Source organism: Papio anubis, chromosome 2, assembly GCF_008728515.1.
Source record: "Papio anubis isolate 15944 chromosome 2, Panubis1.0, whole genome shotgun sequence".
NCBI classification, from domain to species: Eukaryota; Metazoa; Chordata; class Mammalia; order Primates; family Cercopithecidae; genus Papio; species Papio anubis.
The window spans coordinates 8,996,679-9,009,014 of NC_044977.1; positions in this window are offsets into that span (position 1 = coordinate 8,996,679).

The following is a 12,336-nucleotide window of genomic DNA, read 5'->3' on the forward strand; positions in this document are numbered from 1 at the left end:
AGGCCCCCTCACTCTCACTCCTGCTTGAGCAACAGAGTGAGACTCTGACTCAAAATAAACCAAAAAAAGTAGGATAAAGCCATATAGCTATTTATTTTAATTTAATTTAAATAAGCTTTTTCATTTTAAAAGTAATTTAAGAAATACATACACAGAACATTTGGAACACAACAAAACAATCAGAATTTGAATAGCATAAGACTGTTTAAGGTATCAGCACTCTGATTTTCCTTAGGTAAACTGTTACTTCCCAAATTTCAGTATATGTGGTTTTGGTGTCACTTTTCCTCAATCTTTTACTTCAGTAGTGCATGTCTCCTCTGCCCATTTGGTCAGGATAATTCAACTTCCTGGCTCCCATGATTGACTATAAACATGAAGACACTAGTCACCATGTAGCCAACTCAAGAAGAAAGCCTAGTTAAGATAAAATTAGACAAAGAAAAGTGGAAGACTGAAAGGTGATAGAGATGAAAAAAAGAGAGAGAAAAAACTAGTGACATCAGCTGAACTTCTGGACCTGTTTATGTTTAAGATATGCACAAAATTATGCATACTGAAAGCTCGATTTTGAACTTTCATAATATATAATTACAATTTCCTGAAACTATTTTAACTGGGTTTCCTATACTTGCAACATAAAAAGTACTGGGGGGAAAAAAAAACAGCAATTGGCACTAGTAAATGTACTAGAACTACAAATTAGGAAAATATATAGTATTTAAAATTCCTCATTAGGCTAAGTTGGAATGAAAGAAAATAAGATCTCCATTCATATTATAGAGTAAGTTTCTGGCTGTCCATGAGACTCTGAGATAAAACTGTAGATGAAGTTATTCCTGGTGATTACCTAGAGCAAAGTACTCACTGAGGATGTGGCTATCTTTCTTCTCTAAGTAACAAAACCTCCAACTCCAACTGCCCTAATAATTTGTATTTTGGAGTGGGGTGAGGGATTGCAACTGTAAAGACCAAAAATAGCAGAAAAATAGTATGTGTGGTTTGCTTGGCCTCCAGGTGCCATTTATCTGAATTTTCTGATTTTTTTTTCTTCTTAGTCCTACCCTATATGTAGCCTTTTTTCTTACTGTGGCTTCTCTCATTGTTAAAAAAAAGAGAGAGAGAGAGAGAGAGAGAGAGAGAGAGAATGGAGCAGTTCTAACCTTCCTATGAGTATATCATTTTTACAATGTTCTAAAGTCAATCTTCAAATTCAGCCTAAATGGACAAACTAGGTTACATATCCACTCAGGATTTTTGCCAGGGGGATAAAACATACTGATTACCTAAAGGAAGTCATGGCCTTTCTCTAGAGAAAGGGGACATGAAGGGAAATTAAATTGTTGGTACATTTAGGAAAGGACGAAAGAAGGGAATGAATGCTAGAAAAGCAAACAGCAACTGTCTATTAGTCAGGATAAAATTCTGGGAAACCAGATTGCCCCTACTATAAAGAAATTAAAATCACTATGTCTTGGGTCAGATGGACACTTCAAACAGTATTTGATAAATGAATCAAAATAAAGGGCAAATCAAATTCCTAAATGTTCTCCTAAGGAATGAAACAACCTTCAAAGATTTCTCATGACCTAGTTGAAAAAATAAGATATTGCTGACAACCAAAACCACTGAAGACCAAATTCAGATATTGACTCTGCAGCTTGCAGAATTACTATACCAGTTGATTTACAGCTTGACCATATCTTTTAAGTGAATGTTAGGACATTGATCGTAAAAGACTAGACTCTTACTAATTGCTAAGAAGATACTACAGATTAATTAAAGACATGAAATAGGTCAACCCCCAAACTTCCAATGAAATATGACTTACTGTGCATCTCTTTTAGAAATTCAGTATCATCCTTGCCTGAAGAAGCTGTCCTTAGATAAAAAAAGAAAACTAAAGTCCATCTGGTCCAGTGGTTGGATACTGAATGACAAGTAAAAGGAATATAAATTCAACAAGGCTTGAGTGGAGTAAGAGATTATGGTAAAATTTATAATTACAGCAAGAAATAAAATGTTATACACAAAAAGAATCAAGGGAATTTGCCATTAAAATATATGTATCAAATTTGTAGAAATGAATATGAAAGATGCTTAATAAAGTTGAGTAAGGCATAATTTTAAAGCATCCTGATTTAATTGATATATAGAGCTGTGATTCAATAGGTTCATTTAGGATAAGTATTCAAGCTGTTTGATAGGCCCATTGCTGACCCATTGGGAAGACGAAACTCTTAGAGTCCACAAGCTAAATGAGGTTTTATAGTTGCCAGTTGTCTGCCAAGATGGTGCAGAGCCTGTGAAGAAGCAGCAAGTTTGGCAACTAGTCAGTAAATAGTACTGTAGGCATTTGGGGTAATGAAGGTTGAGGTTGGATATTTCAGAATGGGCAGAGAGCATGAGAAAATTGTATTCCACATTCAACATGAACCTCAAAAGGAGCTCATTGCAGAAGCGTGGAGTTCAGATGAATTGTGCTGCAGATATCAGTCAGACTTTTATCTTAGGTACCCTGAATTTCTTTCCTCCATGGTCTCCTAAACATAATGGCCATGATACCAGGAATAAACATTATGCAAGAGTTTAACAATATAATCTAACCAAGTGAGTTCTAGCTATTACACTGAAGAATACTGAATCTTTCCAAGAATACTCACAACCTCTGAGCATATTTACGTGGAAGCATTATTCTGACAGGAGCAGGTTGATTATTTTGGATCTGCAAAGTGACAATGACTGATAGAAAATAATTGATTTGCAAAAAATACTTGTATGTATAATGTAAGTAATGCATCTAATAATTTACCTGCATGAAGATTCCTGACAGAGTGTAAGTGCATCATTACCATTGCAAGAGGGTGATTTCATGACCCTGAAGTCCACAAAAAGGTACACTGCTGCTCCTGATATTATTTGTCACCTCTTCAGAAAAATTATCTTTGAAATTTGTACCTGTCTTCTAACTGCCTGACTACTCTAGCTATACATTTGGCATGCAAGAACTGCTAAAAAATAAATATTTTTTTTTCCTGAAAACAGAAAAAAAAAAAAAAAAAAAAAAAAACAAAAAAAAAAAAAAAAACATGATCTACATTCAATCTTCCAAAATCAGTTGAACAAATGTACCATTCACATAGCAGTTCCCAGCCATCCTTATATACTTTTCTGGAGAGATGTTGCCAGTGTTCCATTCATATTTCTCCAACTTTCCAGTATGCTCTGGCAGAGGTGCGATTGGTAGTGTGTACATCTTTGTTGCTGAGTGTTTCCACCACCACCACCCCAGCCGCCACTCCCAGTTGGGTTGCTTGGCCTGCCTTTGCACACCAGAAGTACTGAAGAAATGAATACCCCATGGAAATTCTTAAGTAACAGTTCTTAGGATTTCATATATGAATGCTCACTTATTTCACTTTTCTGGTGGAATAATTTTGAGACATTCTTGTTGCAGTTTCCCCAAGTGTCCCTGTGGGATGAAGTCCAATTGCTCCTGGTTGCCCTGTTTTGCATGCATCATTTTCCTAGTTCTCTATTTATGTGCCCTGCCTTTTCAAATACAGGATGTGCTTTGAATCCTTGTTTTGAGATCTGCTTCTGAAAAAGCCCGATCTCTTTCGTTCATGAAGGAGATAGAGATGTATGATCATGGAAAGTGATAATTTATCTGCATTCAGATTTTCTTTCCCTCCCTCTCTGCTAACACTATCCACATACGAACTGAATGCTATATACACTGCCATCATAACTCACACACCATGACTTCCAATACAACTTTTACTGCTCGGAAAAAGAAAAAAGGCTGTGAATTGATGTCAATTGGATTCACTAGTCGTATCATGCTGTCCATCAATCAGAGCCCCTGACATTATTGAATAATGGCATCACCCAAGCACCAGATGGGATACAACACTTACAAGGTAAATGAATGTGTATGATGAAAAAGGGACCAACACACATGGCTATACTTGGATTTATACATTTTATTTCTGTGCCTTACTTTCTCATCTCTAAAATTGGATTTATACATTTTATTTCTGTGCCTTACTTTCTCATCTCTAAAATAGGAATAATAATAGCCCTATCTCAGAGGGTTAAGATTAAATGAGATAATACATATGGAATAAGTTTCTGTAATAGGACTGTACTATCTCTGGCAAGGTTTAGCTCAAAACATAAAGCCAGAAACAATGAATACTAATCACATCCACACTTTAAAGCAAAATGCCAAAGCATCTACATAAAATATGATATAAATAAACTAAGAAAAATATTTTTCTGCCCATAGCTCGCATTTTAAAGTATATGAGAAGAGGCTTAAAGATTGAACAGAATAAGATTAAAGCATAGGCCGGGCGCGGTGGCTCAAGCCTGTAATCCCAGCACTTTGGGAGGCCGAGGCGGGCGGATCACGAGGTCAGGAGATCGAGACCATCCTGGCTAACATGGTGAAACCCCGTCTCTACTAAAAATACAAAAAACTAGCCGGGCGTGGTGGCGGGCGCCTGTAGTCCCAGCTACTCGGAGGCTGAGGTAGGAGAATGGCCTGAACCTGGGAGGCGGAGCTTGCAGTGAGCCGAGATCGCGCCACTGCACTCCAGCCTGGGTGACACAGCGCGAGACTCCGTCTCAAAAAAAAAAAAAAAAAAAAAAAAAAAAAAAAAAAAAAAAAAAAAAACAAAAAAGAGACCTTAAATTTATGTTGATTTTTTTTTTTTCTGCCAACTTCAGGGAACTTCTAGATATAGGTCGCTTCAAGAAAACTACTCAAATAGCTCAACACGTGGGATGCAAGGACGGGTACTTGACGCACTCATGCCTAGAAAGGCTAACCATGAGAAACAGGCTTGAGGTGCCTACCCGGGGACAGAAAAGGAGGCAGGCTGCATGGACATGGCACACCATGAGCGTAAGTAGGGCAAATGTTGATTTTCCTCATAGATGGTGCGGACTTTGCAGAAGGGTGTCTGTCCTAAGTTATCTTGAAAGACACTTCCCATAGGACCAAAGTGGCCACAATAGAATGATTAAACCTATGGCTTGAAAAACAAGTCAGTTAGTAAATAACCAAGGGATGCAAGTAGCCTCATCAAGAAACTAGAAATGAAATTCCTCAATGATTAGGTTTTTTGAAAAGCCTTCAGTAGAATTAATATTTAGACAGCTGACACACAAATGGGTGCCAATGTCATATGTTATGTCAAGTAAGCATTTTTTTTTCTAGTTCCTTTCCTCCCCGTCTGTTGTCTTGAAGGCATTCTTCTGTTGCTTCCCCACACTGTTGTCTGTGACTGTTGAACCTGACTGAAGAAGCTGCCATGAAAGTCCTCCTCAACCCTCTCACTTCAAGTTTCTGAGGCTGAATCAGAACTGGGTTTTGTGAGGAAAACTGCTTACTCAAGTGAGAAATTGCTTTGAACTTGACTAAGCTTTTTGAAACCTAAAATTTACCAGAAAAACAGTAAGATCTGCAAGGGTTGTATCTATATACAAGGGGCAAGGAAGAATAATTTGAAGCACTTCTTTATGATTTTGTTCCTCAAAGTATGGTTGACACAGCAATAGCAGCAGCACCCAGGAACTTCTTAGGACTAGAGAATCTTGGGACCTTTCTGGGTCTCCTGGATCAGAATATAAATTTTAACAGCTTCCCCAGGCAGTGCACATTAAAGTGCTCTGGTTTATATAACAGTGGTAAGAAAGAGTAGGATTATTTATTTTCATGCCAACTTTTGATTCCAGGTCATTCAATAGCCTGATATGTGCGAAGTATTTAGAAGAATTTTTATTGTTATAGAACTGAATAAAAAGTCTTAAGATATCATTGAAATTAATTGGTGAGGCAGTTTCTTTGTTTTTCTTTTTAATGACAAGACAGACTGCCTGTAAAGACCAAAACGTTTAGAAATGTAAAACATATCTGCTTAGTGAGGAATCAACTCTAACAAGAAACACATTCCATGTAAATACCTTTCAAGGGCTTCCTGCAATGTTATGAACTCTCTCTCTGGCTCTGTTTCTGTCTATACACATATACATGCACGCATATATACACACATGCATACATATATGGGTATATATACACACACACATACCTCTATATGTATACATACACTTGTGTGAGGATATATGTCTATATGAAATTAATATATTTACATTATACAAACTATTATTATTACTAATCACTATTAAATTATTATGCATCTAGATATGTGTCCTCTGACAAATCTAGATACCTAAAATCAAATTATATTCTTTGAATGAATGATTCAATGGCCATGTATCATTTTCTTATTCTCTATGTAGCTAACAAGTAAAAGGGTTTTATAAATCGTATAAGTAAATGTTTTATAAGTAAAATGATATTTTAAAGGAGTATAGTAGAAAAAAATTATCTTTGAGAAAAAAAGGAAAACATAATTGAAGGGGCACGGGGAGGTGTCTCCTCAGTCAAAAGATTGTAAGAAGCTAAGATAGGCAGCTTTTGGCTGATGCGGAGCTGTGGGGGGTAGACAGGCCTTGACTGATTAAAGCAGACAATTTAGTGGCTTGGGATTTTGAGCTTTGACATTTCAGTGCCAATCATAACCAGGGAGTATGTACCCCAACAGCTGGGATCCTTCTAATACCTTCAGCGAACAAACTTTCTTTTTTTCTCCTGCAAGAACTTAATCCCTACTCAACTACTTTCTGGGCCAAAGGTCTCTCTAAGGCTTTACAGAAAAACTCATACTTAAGAAAAAAAAAAAAAAGGCATTTAACCATCTTACTCATCTATTCCTTTCAATTCCCTGTAACCTTTAAAAAGTCGGTTGTACATTCAGTTATTTTATAAGTCACAGTAGGCTCAAATTAATCTTAGGCATAGGCTATTTTATAAGTAGTTAAAGAAATAGCAGAGAATTTAAAAACCCTTGTCACTATAGCTATCATATCAAAAATGTTATTTTTTGGAGCTTATTATATTTACTACATTTCATATTTTCACCTTATAATTTATAGACATAGTAAAAAACAAAAAATCTACTTTTCAAATGTGGAAATATAAGCTAAGTGTAAATTAATAAAAATTAACATACAAGGGATATTTGCTGGCTATAATTTCACTTAAACAAAATAGTATCAAGCACCTTTTATATACCCAGTAAAGTGACTATTATGAACTTATTGCATCACAGATAATGAATACTCACTTAACAGAAGGTAAAATGTGCCGACACTTTAAGTTCCTTCTCAATTACCACTTGAACATTTGTCTTAGAGTATCTTAACACTTATAAACACACCTACCTATACAATCACTTCCCAAAGATCTATTTTCTTTAATAAAGAATACTAGGGCCGGGCATGGTGGCTCACGGTTGTATTCCCACCACTTTGGGAGGCTGAGGAGGCATATCACTTGAGGTCAGAAGTTCAAAGCCAGCCTGGTCAACATGGTGAAATCCCATCTCTACTAAAAATACAAAAAGTAGGCAGGCGTGGTGGCACATGCTTGTAATCCCAGCTACTTGGGAGGTGAAGGCAGGAGGATCTCTCTCTTGAACATAAGAGGTAGAGATTATGGTGAGCTGAGATTGTGCCACTGCACTCCAGCCTGGGCAACAGAGCGAGACTCCAACTCAAAAAAAAAAAAAAAAAAAGAAAGAAAGAAAAAAGAATATCAAATATCAAATATTCAATCAAGTTGTATAAAATTAATCTTTTTTCCCACCAAATATTTTAAACTTTATTTATTGTCTGTGTCTGGAGAAGAATTGAGCTTGACATAAGGTACTGACACAACCCAAGTCTACCAGTCAAATAAACACATTTTAAGATTAAATGAAATATAATGGCATGCCATGCATAGGTTTACTTAGGTAAACGATCCAGTGATTCTTTATCTGTCCACAATTGTTTCAAAACTGTTTTTAGAGCCACTTTGTTTTGTCAACAAAAAAAGTGAAAGTAATTGATGATATTCTTCAAACAGCTGCTCAGTCCACACTGAAGGAATGAAACTCTAAACTACACATCTTCATCTTTAGTATATTCTTTGATAAACCATGCTTTTTTTGAAAATATATGATGCTTTCTGATTCACATTTTGAATTCCTAAGTAGGCTGGGAGAGGGGGAAGGAAAGAGCTCCTACTTCATATAGTCAGAGTGCTCTAGGTGGTAAATGAGTAGCTGTCTTACCTCCTAACCTTAATGTGGTGGACAAACATACCTAGAATATCCTTGACAAAAATAAATGAATCCATATACCAATACAAATAGAAAACAATAATTGGAAGTAAAGGAAAGCATTCCTTGCTATAGCTCATTTCTTTTGGGAATTTTTAATAACTGTTCAGTTAGCTCTAGGCAACTAAAAGTGACCAGTGATATACAGGAGCAATTTTCAAGTCAAGTAGTGTATGCTATAACACTGTTTATTAAAAGTTTCTTATATCATTATATTAATTTGAAAGACTTTTAATATGCCCTCAATAATTTATACAAATATAATACCTACAAAAGAGTAAACAAAAACTCCAAAGAAATGGAAATTTGTCCATTTTTTAAAATGCAAAATTTGAGTCGGTCAAAGGTAGCAATTGATTATGAGTACAGTGGTTTCTGTGGATGATAATAAATTGAGAAAGACAGATGAAGATATTTATTATAAGGTGTTGGCTCACACAGTTACAAAGGCTGAAGAGTTCCATAATCTGCCATCTACAAGGTGGAGACCCAGAAAAGTCTGTGGTATATTTAGAAGACCTGAGAGCCAGCAAGCTAGCTGATGGTACAGATTTCAGTCTGAGTCTGAAGCCTAGAACCAGGAGCACTTACAACACGAGACTGATCCCAGTTCAAGCCGTTAGGCAGAGAAAATTCAACTTTTTTTATTTACTTGGGTCCTCATATAGATTGGGTTGTGCCCATTTACACTGCGGGGGACCACCTGCCTCACTCAGTACCAATTCAAATGCTAGTGTTCTCTGAAAATAGCCTCACAGACAACCAAGAAATAATGTCTAACCAGATATCTGGGAATCCCATGGCCCAGTCAAGTTGACACATAAAATCGGTTATCACAATTTAAAAATGCTATTTATTTTGCATATTGATTTTGTATGCTACTCTCTTGCTGAACTCATTTATTAATTCTAATAACTTTTAGTGAATTTCCTAGGTTTCTCTATATAAAATACCACATTGTCTGCAAAAAGTGTTAGTTCTACTTCTTCCTTTCTAATCTGAATGACTTTTTTCATTACCTAATTGCCCTGTCCTTGGTTAGAACCTCCAGTACTGTTAAGTGTAACTACTGAGAGCAAACATCCTTATCCTGCTCCTGCTCTTATAAAAAAAAAAAAGAAAAAGACAAAAAAAGCATCCAGCCTTCACCATTAAGTATGATGTTAGCTACAGATTTTTTGTATCTGCCTTTTTCCATGTTGAGAAAAGTCTCTTCTATGCTAAGTTTTTTCATGAAAGAATGTTTGATTTTATCAAGTACTTTTTCTACATTCGTTGAGAAAATCATGCAGGGATTTTTTGTTTTACTTTTTAATCTGTTGATATGATGTGTTACATTACTTGATTGCTAGATAAACCAACCTTGCATTCCTTAGATAAATCCAACTTAGTCATTGTGAAAGGAAAACAACTCTCAAGACCCTAATTTCACTAAACCATAGGGAAATGTCACTCTCGGACCTGCATCAGGCAAATCTGCCTCCCATTTTATTTCAAAATGAGACAGCTATAAAAATTGATAAGCTACCATATCTCCCTCACAATTTGTCGAGATTAAATTCTTTGGGGGGCTCAGAAACTTTACCCTAAAACAGATCTGTTAAATTTCACCTTGGCAATGTCATTTGTATCTTCACAGGTGCAGGACAAAGATAGAACTCAAAGCCATCCCTCTGCTCACCCAGACAAATATATGCTAGATTGCTTCCTCTGCCCTCTTGTTTATATAAAAAATGCAGATTCACTAAGACAGACTAAGGCATAAGTAATTATTCCTCTACCTTCCTCATATGTAAATTGTGTTTTCGGGACAAAGGGCTATTCAGAGATTGAAAAGAATGTAACCATTTGTCTCTTATCTACCTATGAACTGAAGTCCTGCCTCTGTCCCCTCTCCCCCACTTTGAGTCGTGTTGTCTCACCTTTCTGGACAGAACCAATGTACATCTTACCCATATTGATTAATGTCTCGTGTTTCCCTAAAACATATAACCAGTCTGTGCCCCAACTACCTTGGACACATGTACTCAGGACCTCCTGAGGCTGTGTCACAGGTTTGTCCTTAACCTTGGTAAAATTAACTTTCTAAATTGATTGAGATCTCTCTCAGATACTTTTGGTTCACATCATGAGGTATAATCCTTTCTGTTTGTTGCTGGATTTGATTTGCTATTATTTTGTTGAGGACTTTTGTATCCATATTTATAAGAAATATTGGTCTGAATTTTTTTTTCTTGCCAAGTCTTTTTATTATTTGGGTATGTCTAGCATCAAAAAGGATTACAATTTTTCCCTCTCATTCTATTATATAAGAGATTTTTTGAAGAATTAGTATTCAGTCTGCTTTACATATTTTTTGAAGGACTGGTATTCAGTCTGCTTTACATATTTGGAATAATTTCACAATGGAGGATCTGGGCCTGATCTTTTCTTTGTAGGTAATCCTTTTATTACTGATTCAAACACTTTATTTGTTATACGTTTATTCATATTGTATTTTCTCAAGTCAGTTTTAGAGTTTGCATGTTCCCAGGAATGTGCTGAATCCATCTAAAGTATTTAATTTTTCAACATATACCGTATTCATTATATTTGGGTAATGTCTATAATAATGTCTCTCCTAATTTTATTTCTCATGCCCATACTTTAAGTGCCTTCTCTCATTTTCTTTGTTTTAGTCAATTCTGCTAAAGGTTTATTTTAATTGATCATTTAAGAGAAACAACTTTGGTTTCATTGATTTTTTGTTTGTTTTTCTATTATTTATTTCATTAAATTCTGCTCCAATATTTATTGTTTTCTTTCTTCCAATTGCTTTCAATTTAGTTTTCTCTTCTTTTTCCTACGTCTTAAGGTAGAAATTTAGATTATTGATTTGAGATCTTTCCTTTTTCTGCATATAATTAGTTGTAACTATCAATTTCCCTTTAAGTATTGCTGTAATTGCATTTGATACATTTCGATATGTGGTGTCTTCAACTTTATTTATATCAAAGTAATGTCTAATTTCTCTTTGGGAAATTTTCAGCCATTACTTTTCACATTTTTTTTCTCTGCTCTTTTTTGTCTCTTTCTGGTACTGCTATTATGTGTGTTGTATTAGTCCATTTTCATGCTGCTGATAAAGACATACTCAAGACTGAAGAATTTACAAGAGAAAGAGGTTTAATTGTACTCACAGTTCTACATTGCTCGGGAGGTCTCAAAACCATGGCAGAAGGCAAGGAGGAGCAAGTCACATCTTATGTGAATGGTGGCAGGCAAAGAGAGTTTTTGCAGGGGAACTCCATTTTTTAAAACCACCAGATCTTGAGAGACTCATTCACTATCATGAGAAGAGCATGGGAAAGACCTGCCCCCATAAGTCATTCACCTCTCATGGGGTTCCTCCCATGACACATGGGAATTGTGGGAGTTACAATTCAAGATGAGATTTGGGTGAGGACACAGTCAAACCATATTATGTATGTTGGAGCATTTAAAGGATTTTCTGAGGCTCTGTCCATTTTCCTCCATTCTTTTTTCTCTCCATTCTTTGGATTACATAATTTCTATTGATCTATCTTCAATTTTGCTAATTCTTTCTTCCACCAGTTCCCATCATTTATTAATCAAAACTAGTAAATATTTTATTTTAGTTATAGTTTCAACTCCAGATGTTTTTCCAATAATTTCTCTCTCTTTATATTTTCTTTTTTTTTTTGAGATGGAGTTTTGTTCTTGTTGTCCAGGCACAATCTCGGCTCACCACAGCCTCCACCTCCTGGGTTCAAGCGATTCTCCTGCCTCAGCCTCCCGAGTAGCTGAGTTTACAGGCATGTGCCACCACGCCCAGCTAATTTTGTATTTTTAGTAGAGACGGAGTTTCTCCATGTTGGTCAGGCTGATCTCGAACTCCAGACTTCAGGTGATCCGCCCTCCTCAGTCTCCCAAAGTGCTAGGATTACAGATGTAAGCCACTGCGCCCGGCCTCTCTTTATATTTTCTATCTGAGGTAATATAGTCATTATATCTTCCTTTGCTTCTTTAATCGTTATTTCTTTAGTTTTAGTTATTTGAAAATATTTATAATGGTTAGATGCCTCTTCCTGTTAAATCCCAC